General features: G+C 35.4%; 1 protein-coding gene across 2 annotated transcripts in view; it reads left to right on the top strand.

The window, feature by feature from the left end:
* The window catches only part of CTNNA3 (catenin alpha 3), a gene marked incomplete at both ends in the record, with an annotated part of 1,359,521 nt that overhangs the window by 954,977 nt on the left and 388,193 nt on the right, over positions 1-16,351 (top strand). The window lies entirely within an intron of this gene.

Below are 16,351 nucleotides of genomic sequence, written 5' to 3'. Positions count from 1 at the left end.
GCATAGGTATAGGCATAGGTATAGGTATAGGCCTAGGTATAGGTATAGGTATAGGTAGGTGTAGGTATAGGCATAGGTATAGGTATAGGTAGGTGTAGGTATAGGTATAGGCATAGGCATAGGCATAGGCATAGGTATAGGTATAGGCATAGGTATAGGTATAGGTAGGTGTAGGTATAGGCATAGGCATAGGCATAGGTATAGGCATAAGTATAGGTATAGGCATAGGCATAGGTATAGGCATAAGTATAGGTATAGGTATAGGCATAGGTATAGGTATAGGTAGGTGTAGGTATAGGTATAGGCATAGGCATAGGCATAGGCATAGGCATAGGCATAGGTATAGGCATAGGCATAGGCATAGGTATAGGCATAGGTATAGGTATAGGTATAGGTAGGTGTAGGTATAGGCATAGGCATAGGCATAGGCATAGGTATAGGCATAAGTATAGGTATAGGCATAGGTATATACTTTACAATGATTACTTAATGGTTGTAAAGTGAATATTCTCTCCATTCTGTGATGCTCCCTGATAATTTTCTTTTCCTCTTAGTCTCTTGAGAAATGAATAAATTACCCCAGTTTCCCCTTAGGAACCCAAATGTAAAACTTGTACTATTTTGTCATGTAGGGGTCTGGACACATTAACAAGTTAAAGGAAGGTATGCTTTAACTAAGGCACAGCACAAACGATTGTGTAGGTGAGACTTGCTTCCAACTTACAGGCTGTTTTCTCCTGTGTTTATAATAGCACTCCTAAAAAACGTATTTTTATTTCTTGGGGGGAAAAACCTTAAGGAGTTTTCTAGCATGCACATTAAATGTTAGTACAAAATAAAAAAAAAATGACAAAAGAAAGTCACACTTTATGGATCTCTCCAAAACAGTTTTCCTTTTTAATATCTTTGGCTTCTCTTACAGCATCACCTGAGTTAAGTAGGCCAGCCAGCTGCCTGCTTTCTCTCTCTGAAGCATGGGTGTGACTCATTAGAAGGCTTTACATTTTGATGGTCAGCAGATTTTGATGGTAATCAAAAAAGAGAAACTTTATTGCAGCAATTACTTTTAAATAAGAGTGTGACCTCTGACCTATAGTGGAGAATATGAGAACTTAACGTTATCTCTCAGTATGAAATCTTATAGAGCCAATTATTTTTTTCTATTCATAAACAAAACTCAAGAAATTGGAGTTTTCAGTATTTTTAGGACTTTTTATTTTCCTACTTGGATGTCCATTTTCCTGGCGATGATTTTTTTTAAATGCCTGATGCTACCACAGAGATATACGTATGTCCTCCTTTGTTGAAGATGAATTTTTGGATTTGGAGCCATTAAATGATTGTCCTGAAATGGTGTTCCTCATTGAAATCTTGATTTTTCTGGATGGTCGCCCTTTGGTAATGCCTTGGTCACTGCTTTCTGCTGAAATTTAATTTAAATGAGCCAAAAAAAAAAAAAAAAAAAAAAAAAGCCAAAATCCCATAGCCTTTCCTAGAATTGAAAAAACATTTCTGAAGGCATGGTTTGAAATAATTTAGTTAACATTATTTATGAAGTTAAAATTTTAATGTAGAATAAATCACTTTTACTTTCAGTTGTTGAAATATCAAAATTAAAATATCCAGAATAAAATGTCAATGTTTTGTAGAAATGCTGTTACAATGTTGTCTGTAGTTAGAAACCTCAGGGAGTCTCTGTGGTTTCTTACATGTGAGTTGCTTCATGCCTCTTCCTTTGCTTATGTATTGGTTATTGATCTTAGACAGTACTAGAGCAGTAGTGGGTCACCTGCCTATAATAGGTACAATGCTGGGCTCAAACCCCAGATCTGAAACAAAAATGGTCCTTAGCTGCCAGAGACCTGGTTTATAACTTGTCAAATGAACAGCCTTAACTCTACTTTTGTTATGTTAGATTACTTGAACCTGAAAGGTATTTTTTCTAATTTATGTTGAGACTGAGTGTTTTTGTATGTATGTATATGTGTATGTATGTATAATATGAATACTCGTATGAATACATGCACGTGTATATATGTGTGTCTATATTTATATGTATATATGTGTATGTGTTCATGTTTATATGTTGTATATGTATTTACATGTTTGTATGTATACATGCATGTTTATATATGTGTATAAATGTATATATGAATATATGCATACATCTATGTATGAATGTATATACATATAAATGTATAAATATATGTATATATGGATTTATAGCTATATACTTATACACATAAATGTATATATGTATAGATGCACACATGTATGTATTGTGTACATATAAATATATATGTATACACACATGAATATGTGTGCATGTTTGCATATATGTTTTGTGATGGTTTGTATACCCTTGGACTATTAGAAGATGTAGCCTTGTTGGAGTAGGTGTGTCACTGGGTGTGGGCTTAAGACGCTCATCCTAACTGCCTGGAAGTCAGTCTTCCAGTAGCCACCTTCAGATGAGGACGTAGAACTCTCAGCTCTGTCTGCAACCTGCATGCATGGATGCTGCCATGCTCCTGCATTGATGATACTGGACTGAACCTCTGAACCTGTAAGCCAGCCACAATTAAACGTTGTCCTTATAAGAGCTGCCTTGGTCATGGTATCTGTTCAAAGCAGTAAAACTCTAAGACACATGTGTATGTAAATGTTTATGTGTATGTGTATATACATATAAGCATATATATGTGTGTGTGCATATATGCATATATATGTGTGTATATATGTATATATAGTAGTGATCTAACTTAATGACTTTAAAAATAAGCTGAGTTATATCTTAAAAATTTATATAGTGGAGTCTTTTGACTTGATTTTTTTTTTATTGTTGAGGTAAATACTAACCTTCTATTTTGGGATTTGTTAATTTTCTCCAATGAGCTAACTTAAATCTTTCATTGTATGAACGTGTCCATTTACTATTCAGGCAATTTTCTATGCTACTCCATTACCTCAGACCTGTTTTTCAATATGTGTAGTATACACTATATAAAATATTCTATTACATTTTATTTGTGTAATATTATCTAATTAGTTTGTGATGAGAGACTCATGATATTATATGGAAAAGAATCTAAAAAATAAAATTTTTATAACCATTGTAAATTTTGTAAGGCATTCTGTATAAAATTTTCTTTACATATTATTAATGAAGGTTTCCAGTACTTGGGTCTCAAAAAAGTAAGATTTGATTATTTATTCAACATTCACAAGGCTCTATGTTTAATTCTCTACAGAAACAGCTGATCCCACTACAAACACACAAGCACACACATGCACACACTCACACTCATATTTATATACATATACATATGCACAAATAACACACATGTATACATACATGTACACACATATAGATGCACACATACAAACACAGTACACACATGTGCATACCCATGTCACACTCACTCACATAGATGCATATTTGCACACCGACAAACATACTAATTCCTTGTTTTTTTGAGGTGGAGTAATGGTCATTTTATAGCTGTTTTTCACTCAACAATATTTTAAAGGATAGAAAATAGAAATATTATCATTTATTCTTATATAATAAAGTTGAAAATATTTATCTAAAATTTGTCCCTAAACACAAACAATACCGTTTTGTTATATTTTAATTGTATTTTCACAAATTTATGAATTTAAAGCAGAAAATACCTTTTATACTAAGAAATTTAGCATTCTTTGCTGCATATAAATACTTGCAATTAACACACACCTTCATAAGTTATACTTTAGTATTACACTTTGAAGGTTTTGTAGTTCACTATTAACTAGATGAATTGTTTTCCTTAGCATATCCTTGTTGTTAAAACTTTTATGTTCCCTCCAGTTATTATATTTTTTGCTTTAATAAAGTATTTATTAATATTTAGGACTTTTCATGGGTTCTAATAAATAAATTTCTTAGCTCAGAAAGTATAGGCTTTCCTTGGCCTTGGCACATTTACAATTTCACACTTTATAGTTTTCCCATATACTTGTTACAACTGGATATTACAAGTTTGAAATTACTCTTTAAAGATTTATAGGTTAAAACGCTAATCTCCAGTTATTGCTTTTGTTACAATTTTTAAATAGCTAATAAGATTGAGAACCACTCCACACACTAACTTAACATTTATAGTGTGTCTTCTGAGCTTCCTCTGTGTCTGTACTTCCATCTCTGTCTGTAAAGTCTTTAACAGTGTCAACATTTGGTTTCAAATGTTTCCCAAGTCAGCAGTTTCATTCTGATAGTTTTCAATCTCTGAATTCTTCAAACTTAGATATCTGATATTATAATAAATAAATTGTTGTGGCATTTTCTAGATTTAAATGTTCTAAATAGCCTATCACACATACACACATGCATGCACACACACACACAATTACATTTGGTCAAAGAAACCACAAGACCAGGAGCCTAAGAAATAGTTCAGTGCTTATGAAATCTTGCTGTGAAGGCAAGATTACCCAAGTTCAAATCCCCAACATTCATAGAAAGTCTACCATGACTTTATCAGTGTTGGGGTAAAGGAAGACACAGGAAGCTTGCTCATCGGACTGCATGGATCAATGGTGAGGTTCAGCTTCAGTGAGTGGCTTTTTCTCAAAAATAAGATGGAGAGGAGTTGAGAAAGATGCCCGCTACCTTTCTTTAGACTCTGCATGGATACACATAGGTACTTGGACCCTAATATACATGAACACATACAGCACGGGAAAAATAAACATTACTTAATTAAAACTGAGGAGCAAGCAAAATATCTTGTCTTCAGTTTTAATTAAATCAATTAATTACACATTTATTTGAGACAGTAATCCCCTGTATTTTACAGGCTGACCTCAAACTCTTGAACTAAAGAGAATTTTTTTTGTTTTTTGTTTTTGACTGAAATATCAATGTTTTTATTATTTTTTAACAACTTTATTTTACATAACAAAAATAAATGTATAGATCTTAAGCATTTTTTTGCATAAAATTATACAATACATTTTTGTCAGTACTTTTTTAGATTTTAAAATAATTTTTACATAAAACTATATGAATATATTTTTTAGTCAGTACTTGATATTTTTAAAAGTTTGATAGTATGCATTGAAAACCTAATAGTTACAATGAGCATAAAGTACATGTAAAACAAAATGTAACATGGAAATAGTCAAAGTTTTCTTGTTGTATAAAGATTTTTTTGTTTTGTTTTATTTTGTTTTCTTTATTTCTTGGACTTTATACAGTCTGTGAGTTGTTTCTGGGGCAGTGCGAGCCTCTGGGGTTAGCATCCCACTATCAGTGACTGCATATTATGTCTGTTCTTTTGTGACTGGGTTATCTCACTCAGAATGATATTTTCTAGATGCAGCCATTTTCTTAAGAATTTGGTTAAGTCATTGTTGCTGGTGGCTGAGTAGTATTCCATTGTGTAAATGTACCACAATTTTTGTATCCATTCATCTTCTGAAGGACATCTGGGTTCTTTCCAGCTTCTGGCTATTATAAATAGAGCTGCTATGAAAATTGTGATGCATATATTCTTGTTGTGTACTAAGGTGTCTCTGGGGTATATGCCCAGAAGTGGAATAGCTGGGTCTTCAGGTAGTATTATGTCCAATTATCTGAGGTATCGCCTGACTGATTTCCAGAGTGGTTGTATTAGTTTGCAACCCCACCAACAGTGGAGAAGGGTTCCTCTTTCTCCACAACCTCACCAGCATCTGTTGTCATCTGAGTTTTGGATCTTCGCCAATCTGACTGGTGTGAGGTGGAATCTCAGGGTTGTTTTGATTTGCATTTCCCTGATGGCTAAGGATGTGGAGCACTTCCTCAGATATTTCTCAGCCATTCGATATTCCTCAACTGAGAATGTTTTGTTTAGCTCTGTACCCCATTTTTTAATAGGGTTATTTGATTCTCTGGTGTCTAGCTTTTTGAGTTCTTTGTATACCTTAGATATTAGGCCTCTATCTGATGTGGAGTTGGTAAAGATCTTTTCCCATTCTGTTGGCTGCCGTTTTGTTTTCTTGACAATGTCCTTAGCCTTACAGAAGCTTTGCAATCTCATTAAGTCCCATTTGTTAATCTTTGACCTTAGAGCTTGAGCCATTGGTGTTTTGTTCAGAAAATTTTCTCCTGTGCCTATATGTTCTAAAGTTTTCCCTACTTTCTCATCTAATAGTTTCAGTGTATCTGTTTTTTTTTTAAAAAAAATGTTGGTCTCCCATGTAGATTGGGAATATGTCACAATTCCCATATTTTTTAATATTTAATTACCAACCATTTCTAAACCATTAAAAACTATTAATTAGTTATATACTTTTAGGATGATTAAAGTATTTCCACAATGAGATATTTACCTAGACAGAAACTAAGTTATTAATTCAGGTTTTAATCAGTCTTAATCCCAGAAGTAAACTTTTCCATTCACTGTGACCCTTCCCTTAACATCATCATCTTTTTAAGTGTTCCAGTTAAGAAAGTAGAGCATCCTCATAGAAGCCAGAGGAGGAGGGATGGGCTAGTGGGTTTCCAGAGGAGAAACTGGGAAAGGGGATAACATTTGAAATGTAAATAAGTAAAATATCCAAGTTTTAAAAATCAACAAAATATACAACAAAAAAAAAATAACAACAAAGAAAAGAAAAAAAAATCACAATAACATTTATAAAAAATAATGACTAGCTTTTGTCATGCCTGAATATGTGCGTACAGAAAAGTCAGATTAAAAAAGAAGATAAAAATGGAGCTTGGTGAAATGGACAATGGTGGTTTGAAAGGATTGGTATCTAAATTCATAATAACATAGGATCCAGTAATCTGTTTCTTCTACCTCCTCTAATACAACTTAGTTAATGTTCTCATGCTCTTTGTTAGAAACCAAGGGGATTATCTGAGTACCTAGATATAACCCTTTTTATTAAAAATGAGCTGGGTTGTTTTTGTTCAACTTGATTCAACCCTGTGGGACAAGGATTCACAACTGAGGAATTGCCTCTAACACATTGACATGTAGGCAAGTCTTTGGGACACTCCCTTGATCAGATTAATGTAGGAGGTCCCATCCCTGATCTGGCCATCCTGAATGCTATAAGAAAACAGGTGGAAAAAGTCATGGCTATTAAGTAAGTAAGTAGCACTCTTCCATGGTCTCCGTCTCAGTTCTAGCCTTCTGTTTTTCTTGCATTTCTACCCCGATCCTCTTCCACAATGAAGTGAGTGAGACCTGAGAAACTTGAGGTGAAATAAACCCATTCCTCACTGGGTTGCTTTTGCTGGTGATGCAACATTTAAATTTATAACATTTAAAAATGTTTTCCTTTTTCTGTATTTTCAAACCAGTAGGTTGGGGGTAGGGCCATTGTTCTTGCGTTTCTTATGGGGCATAGCAAGTTTTGAAGAACTTAAGGGTTTTATTCTAATAAATATTGACTGACAGAGTTTTCACTAATTATTACTCACTAGTTGATTATAAGAAGTAGAACTTCCATGGTATACATATGGAGTTTTATAATTTATGTCTTTATGTAGACACATGTATGTCAAAAATTTAATAACACTTTAAATTGATAAAATAACTGGAATGTTGTGTCATGGGGCTCCTGAATTTTCTTTTGATTAGCCATATTGAAACTATTTTTTTTCACAAAGCATTAAAGGTGTGTGGTGGAGAGAATGTTTTGGAGGGAATTTCCCCTACCTTCACCAAGTATGACTTCTCTCCACTTCCTGGGTTGCAGTTTTCCTATTTAGAGAAGGAAAACAAGAGTTCAGCTTATCCAGTAGGGAATTTCACAGGACTAAGTGGAAAGACCAATGCTTGATGAATAAAATACTTAACGTACGGTAACTTCTTGGTAAACAAAGAGTGTAGAAGTCATTATTGTCAGCTCTTCTTAAAATATGTAATTGTTATAGAAAACAAGGTCTAGGGTTTTTATTTGTCCCTGTTGTTTGCTTGCTTGGTGTGTTTTAGGATGTTTATGGAGTGACCAAGCAACGCTTCATACTTGTCAGGACATTTTTTTTGGAAGACATTTGCTTGTGTTCAAGTAATGATGTCTGAATGTGAGTGAGGCTTATGGTAATCCTGAGTATAATGGCTTCAGAGTTGCATACAAGGTCTCCTTCTCAAATAAAACTGATTCCGATGAAACGTTCTGAAAAGTATTGCCTGCTGAGATTTCCTGTGCTACACTGCCGAGAATTTATAGCATAACACAGGGGAGAATGTGTAGATGAAGTTGATTTTGCAATTTTTGAAATTGGTCTCCTGTTATTCCCTAAATCCACAGATGTGATCTTAGGATAATAAATTTTTTATCTCAGGGGGAGAAAAGTCCTTTTTAAAAATAACAATTTACATTTAAATGAAATACAATTATTCGTGTCATTCACTATTTACCCAAGAATACATTAAAAGAGAATTTCAATCAACCAAAGGGGATTTAAGGGATTTTCCTTGTATGAGACTCCTTTGTAAAGCTTAGGACTTCTTTTTCTTATCCTTACCATATTGCTATAGATTAATTTATGTTAAGATTTATAACACCAGGGATTTGCATTGCTAGAATTATTTAAGGTTAAGATTTAATCAACATGAATTTCTGGTCATTAAATTCCAGTGTGTAGAAAGACAAACCTTAGTCAAAACCACTTAGATAATCTCAGACAATTCAGAGTATCAGTATTATAGAGTCTCCATTGTCAGTCACAGGGAAAATATTGAGACATTTGCTAGAATAATTTTATTACTGCTCTTCTTGTGTTTGTAATAGGAACAAAAATGATACCTACCGAACTTCCATTTTATCAATTAAAAAGTGGTTATATTTCCTTGAGTTATATGAGCACATTACACATACACATAATGTTCATTTATCCAATTTATAAATATGTATTTCGTACTCACTCTCGCAATTCCAATTAGTCAGACTCTGGCAGTATAAAGGTTGAGAAGGCTTTTCCAACACAGAAAATTGGTGTTAAACCCATTGCCATTAAAAAAAAAAAAAAACAAAAGGTTTCTAAATTCATACTGGAAATGCAACCATAGAAATTTAAGACAATACTAACAATTTACCATTTGATTTTCCTTTGTCTCTTTGATTTTCACCCTTGATATCTCAGCGATTATGGATGAACCACTGAACTAATTCTGTTAACATTGAATAATCCCTTTAGCAACACTCAAGGTTCATGCCAGCAGACCCCTGGAGAAGGAGAATCTGGCCATTGCTAGTTGTAGATTCCCTAGTGGTAGGGCCATCTCATCCCTGTGATGAACAAGTACACATGGGCTGGTGAGAAGGTTGATCACTTATTGTACTAAAAATCAGAGTCTCATTTAGCTTAAAAGAATCCATTGACTACAGGCTATATTACCTTATTCAGATGAAATTATGAATCAGTAATAAAAAGGTAGACAATTTGGAAAGCAATTTATTTGAAGAAACATGACAGGCTTGAGAGGACATTGAACAATGAGAAATATATGCATGTTGAATTCACTGAGAATTCGTTTCAAAACAGGCAAATATACCTAAATCTGAATTGTCCATGGAAAGTATATTATTAATAAGTTTACTTAAAAGTGAGAAAGAAGAAAAGCATCATTTACACTTTTATCCCCGCAGTTGTAAAGATCTCAAAAAGTAATTTAGAATAATACCAAATGTTAAGGAGACTTTTAATGCCTTTGAGTCTTTAGAGGAAATATACTCGTTTTCTGAAATAAAATAGCATGGGCTTCAAAGAGACCAAAGCAGCAAGCATAGGGTGTGCTTGGCTCTGTACCATGTCCTCTTTGTATGTGTCATGGCTGTTAGCTTGGTGTTTTTGCAGGACTCCTAACAGTAGAGATTCTGCCTCTTTCACCTGTTCTTGAGACTCTTTTCTTCCTGCTAGGTTGCCTTGTCAAACCACAATATGAGGGCTTTTGCCTTGTCTTATTGTATCCTGACAATACATCATCTTATCATGTTTGGCTGTTGTCCCTTGGAGACCTGCACTTTTCTGAAGAGAAAGATAGGTAGAGTAAATCTAGAAGAGGGGAAGGCAATGGAAGGAACTGGGAAAAGTGGAAGGAAGGAAAACTCTGGTCAGAATGTACTGTACCAAAGATGAATATGTCTTCATTTAAAAAAATATAGAATCCTTGAAATAGATTCAAGAAAAAATGTCCAACTTGTGGAGGTAGCGAGTGGCTAAGAACAGAACACATAGCCATCAAATATTAACTCTTTAGATGCTAGTTCTGGCTGTAGAGAAATTTTAATCCAGCAACATGACTACTTACATCCTTAGTACACATCTTTAACCCGAAATAATAATGTCTAATTGAGGGGCAGATGAAGTTATGAATCAGAGGAAGATTTGACAGACTGAGTCAGAGATAGGATTGCATAGCCCTCACAAGAACAGCACTGGGCAAAGTAACTGAGAATACCACAGGCAAAGAGGAAGTTCACTGAATGCTGGACAGAAGAGTTCATTCCTGGAATCATGCAGTTCAGGGCAGCTCAGAAGAGGCAGATGGAGCCAGAGAATAAGAAGGGACCAAAAGTTGAGGACAGATTACCAGAGTTAGTTCAAGGCCAATTAGAGCAATCCAATGAGAAGCTGAGAGAAATCAAATTGAATCAGTCACCTTGGAGAGGAGTTTGAGTCAGCCAGCCAGAGTTCAGAAAGAGTGGGAAAGGGTGAGCTTTTTCAGCGGTAAGCCTCCGAGATGACAGTTACATCAGGTGAATAAAAGTTACTTTCATACTTGGCAAATAACATTAGGCATCAGTAGTATATATGAAGTAGATGTATACCAGGGGAAATAGAGTATTAATGTTATTTTATCAGGAATGCACTGGAATGTGGGCCCATACATACTCCACTATTATGGAAGATAGAAAAAAATTAAAGACAACTTAGGGAAAACTATATTAAATGATGGAAAACAATTAAAATCATATACCAAAAATTGTGTATTTATTTAATACAACATTGGGAAGAATATCCTGAAGTAATTTTATTTGTATTTTTTGAGACACTTCTCTCTGTAGTGCAAGTTGGCTTTGAACCTGAAACCCTCTAACTCCCCATTCCTGATACTAGAGTATGTGTTCTGAGCAGAGTCCTTCTGGGAAGTTTGTGACTTACTACAGAAACAAACCTAAGTCATGAAGAAATGGAGACATCACTTATGTCGGGACTGAGAAGACTGTACACTACAGAGTATATACATCTCTAAAGTGCAACTGTAAGATGTTAACATTCAATAGTCTACAAAGGCAGGGCTCTCCAAAGGAAAATCTGTAGAATTTCATTAAAGAAATAAGACTGGTGCCCAACTCACTGCTAGAAAGAACTGGAGCAGGGGGGTCATTTTTGTGCCATATTTCTGATTTCTCTCTCTATATATTCATATCCTACTGACATGAGACATAAATATTTACACTTTACACACTCGAACTACTTGAAAAGATCACTTATTTTAAACTCACATATTAAAATATGTTAATAATCTCTTTGGTTTAGCGATAAATGAAAGAGTACGACAAATTTTGGGGAAAAAGTGATCAACTCGTTTTATTCTTGGGTGGTATTGCTTCCTGGAAGGAGGCCCTAGATGAGTAATGGCAAACAGCAGCAGTTGGCTGTGGAGATTTCATACCACAGACCTCATGTTTATGATTATGATTATTATTATTTATTCCTTATATCATTTTTTAAAACACATACCTTGATAAATCATGAAATATCTTGGGAAGTGGATACTCTACCTATCTTTTTATATTTAAAATTGTTACTGATAGGTTAATTTAAGGACATATAGATTTCTATGCTCCAACTATTTTCAATAAATTTTCTAAGTAGGTTGCTGACCTATTTTAAAATTTTGTAAAGTAAGTTTCCATGAATAATAAGATACATGGGTTAATATTAAACGAATTTAACAGTAGAACCCTAATTTCATTTTTACTACTTCTTTTGCTCTATTTCCGTGTAGTCCATTCTTGTTCAGGTGGCCCACTGTGCTGGCTTGTCTATCTAAACCCTCCTTGGTCTGATGACCTTCTTCTTCCATGCTTTTGGAGCTACCCACTCCCAGAGCCACGAACAATGCATTTGCCACATCCTTCAAAAACCTCAATTTGAGGACTCTGTTCTCTAACCACAGCTTACTATGTTTTTAAACACTGATTACAGATTCCTTTATGACAAATGGCCTGTTATCACATGGGGTCACCAGAAGATATTTTCCACTTCTGATCTCCATGATCTCCATTGTCTGTCTTATCTTGGATTTTACAGTTCATCATGATAATTACTCTTTTGCTTACATTCATAATTTTAACATTTGATAGTTCCTTCTACCTATCTGCCAAGTAGTAGCCAAGGTTAAGGACTGTCTAATGTGATATATAGTCCCTACTGACATGAAACTAAAGTGTAGCTGAAATGTGGGAAGGGAGAGGGACTGGGTAGAAGGTTGGTATTCCAGTGTTTAAAACGGCCCAAACAACAGGATCAGACTTTATTCTGGCAGACATAAGGATCCTTGGCTGATATGGTGGGGTAATACACTTTACATTTGAGTTGATGCTAGCTTGCTAAGCTTATCAGGTAAGAGTTGTGTGTACCTCTGTATGCTGGATTTCCAGAGAGAATACCATACAACTGAAGGCAGATATTGTCTATGTTGCCAACTGTCGAGGACACTTTCAGTAGTATTGCAGAAGGCTTTATAATAAGAGTATTCAACTCACATGGTCCTTTTACATACATATGCAGTTATGACTGCTACTGTTGGATGTTGTGTGCAAAGATTAAGCAGGGGATTAGAAAGCAACCTGGAGCATAGAAGGGGAAAACGTGACAGAAAAGAGATGAAAGTGTGAAAGGCAATAGAACACTTGGAGTTTCCTAGGCATAGAGAGACCCAATGTCAGCGATGGCAGCCTCAGAGCAATCCTCAGGGCTTTGTTCAGAGGAATAGAGTGAGGAGTAGACTCTAGGTTTATAGTTCATTGTCTTAGCCTTAGACCTTATATACCTGGAAATAATATTCAAATACTTATTGTAAATGATAGTCATCCATTGTCAGTTTTACTTCATCATCCCCTACTTAGGTATTTCTCTGGTGCATAGGAGAAGTGGTGGAAATCTCTGATGCTCACAACAAGATGGCTGCCAGAGCTCATTCTTGGTTGCCTGGGATTGCCAAACCTTTGTCAATTTAACTTCCACAAACTGAACTGATAATAAACTTTGCATTACTGTACTATATCAGTAGGGTGTGGCTGTATATATTTTATTGTGGCTTAATTTTATCTCCTGGTTTTCCCACAATAACTGAAAAGGCCAAACCTCTGGGTTCATTCCCAGTCTGTTTTTAATAGACCCTGGACAGGCTCAGAAACCATGTGGAGAACTTAGATAGAAGAGGATGAGATGGAGCGAGGTAGAAACATAGAAGCTGTGCTGGCAGAACCAAGAATATTAAACAAAGTTAAGCTAAGGAAACTTTTCTATTTGATATCCCCTTATTACTCTGAGTTTCCCATTTGAAGATAGAGCCATTAACCATTCTTCTATGGTCTAACTATTTGGCACATAAAGAACCTCCATAGGATTCAGAAACATCAGTAGAAATAGACTTAATAGAATGCTAATGATGCTGAAACAATTCTACCAGAAATTCCATAAATTTTCTTTATAATAATTCACCCTTGATAAAAATTGAAAATATATATTATTGTTAATCATATATATCATATTATTATTGTGTTATAATTTATATTATATTATATTATATTATATTATATTATATTATATTTATTATATTGCTGTAGACATGGCTAAGGGATAAGGAGATAATGAGGCCCTTCTAACAGATTTCAATTTCTTTCTGAGCACCAACCTTGGATGTTCGACTAATTCCAGGTTCAGAGCATCTTAAATCCTCTTTTGGTCTTCTCATGTATGTGCACATGTGGTATATATTCACACAGAGTAATGTTTTATATATATACCTGTGCTTGGGATTCAGTCAACAGTGTTCTTGGTGTGTTTCAGCCTGATCATATGGGTAAGGATCAGTGAGAATAACTCCCTGATGAAAATTTTCTCTCTGTTCAAGTTTGTGAATTATATCTCCATTTTCTGCTAGGTTACTGCACGCTAACTATCCTTTTAAAATGCTTAATGAACTCATTAGCTATCTGAGTATTGGTCATTGACAGTTTAGATTACATTTCCTCAGTCCAAATGTTGAATTGGCAAGGCCACTTCCACCAAAGTTCAAGAGTGTTAGTGGAAGAATTAAAGGGGGAGGAGGGGAGCATTCATAAATGACAAAGGTTTTTATGGCAGAGCCTGGGCAGGATCCTTTTGGTATCTTGAGTGCAAATGCAGTTGGGAATTTGAAAGACAGCACGTTAGAAAGTTATGCCAATAGGAGAAGGCATGGGTGAACGTAGCTGTCTACTTGCAATGAATACCAGACCCTGAATAGCAATAAGAACAACTTAATGATCAGCTGTCATATGAAGAGATCATGACATGTGTCTGATCAAGGAGCAAACAGGGTGGAACAAACTCTTAAGTTTGTGTGTGTGTGTGTGTGTATGTGTGTGTGTGTGTGTGTGTGTGTGTGTGTGTGAGAGAGAGAGAGAGAGAGAGAGAGAGAGAGAGAGATAGAGAGAGAGAGAGACAGACAGACAGACAGACAGATAGACAGACAGACAGACAGGCAGACAGACAGAGATGAAGGGGTACCCTGAATAAAATAATGTGTCAAGTAAAGATTTCAAAAGCAAGTTGAAAGTGCTCTAGTGATCGTCAGCATAACTAATAAACCAAAGCCTGTAACTATCCAAGAACTGCAGGTGTGACCTCAGAGCTTCAGATTGATATGAGTTCATGTTACAGCAGTAGCTGAATAAAGGGGGAGGGGGAGAAATTGTCAGAATTTAGAACAATGTGTAAAGCAGCATTGTCCAAAGCCAGCCTACCACTGTTCTCCTAATCCCCAGGAAGGGTAGCAGGTGACGCTGCACAGAAGTTGGCCATCCACCTGATAAATGCACGTGCTGCTATGAAGTGGAGTGGTGAAGTCACCACAAATGCCACTGAAATATGATGTTTAAATGCATTTCGGGTAAAGTCGGGGGTACATCATAAAAATGATGAATCGACTCCAATCTCCCATCGCTGCTTTTGTTCTTTTAAGAATAATTGTTTCAGTCCTCAGGATACTTAGAATGCATGTCCCTAAAATAAAGCTTTCTGTAAAAAGAATTGAGTACTTCCCACTATTACATAAATCTATGCACTGGTGTTTGATATTCTTGGAAAGTCGGATGGTAGACATTTTATTACTAGCAGAGGAGCCTTCTAAAGAGAACATTCACAGTCATTCAATAAGACAAAGCCGATTTCAATGAGTTCTAGATCTGTAATGCTCTTAGAAGAGAAAATTTGCCCAGATACCAGTTTGAAATTTAAGAAATATTAAATCAATCATCTCTGATTATTTCTCTGAGTGGCCATGAAAAATGGATCTGTATTGTAATTCATAGCGGCAGACTTACAATACTGTGGCAGTGCAAGAATTCTTAGCGCAAAGCTGAGTCAGATCCTTCATTTATCCAACACTCCAATTTGAACTTGGAACGCACATTCAGGTTATTGTCTGACTGTGTCTTTGATAAGAAGAGAAGTAAAAACAATGGCAGTTTCTTTGTGTGGTCCCAAGAAGACTGAAGGCATAATAAAGTGTGTACAATGCTTTGAGCATCCAGGTTATCAAGGTTAGCTTACAATCAACCATGCATAGAACTGAAATATTCAATGCTCAAATTTTATATATGTTTTGAAAATTCTCCCCCAACATTGAACGGTTCTGGCAGATGCATACCCTTTGAAGTGAATATATTTTATAAACAGTGGATGTGAAATTTTCTCCCAGTATACATAAAATCTCATAGTATTTTCTACTCTGTTTTCACTCTTTGTGATGAGAGAGAGCTTCAAAGAGAATTGAGTGGGTAAACAGCCCACATTGCACTAGTGTGTCAGGGTTTACGACTCTACTGTTCTCAATACTGTTCTCCAAATGTGGGGCTGGGCCTTCTTTGGGAATCAGGAGAAAAAAAACGTCGTTAGATAAACATCCTCCAAATTACCCCACCTCCCTGTGTTCTCAGAGGGTTTGGGCTGAAAATGTAAATGATGAAAAATAACCATTGGATAACCACAATTATTACTCAACTGAGAATGTGCAAGTAGCAGTTGTCATTAAAGTATGACTAATTTTCCCTGCAAACGGTATGCATGGAAAGTGTGGTGTCACACATTGGG

Source organism: Micromys minutus (assembly GCF_963924665.1).
Source record: "Micromys minutus genome assembly, chromosome: 25".
NCBI classification, from domain to species: Eukaryota; Metazoa; Chordata; class Mammalia; order Rodentia; family Muridae; genus Micromys; species Micromys minutus.
Note: the sequence above shows the minus strand (reverse complement) of the source record. Positions and strands in the feature narration are given on the sequence as shown.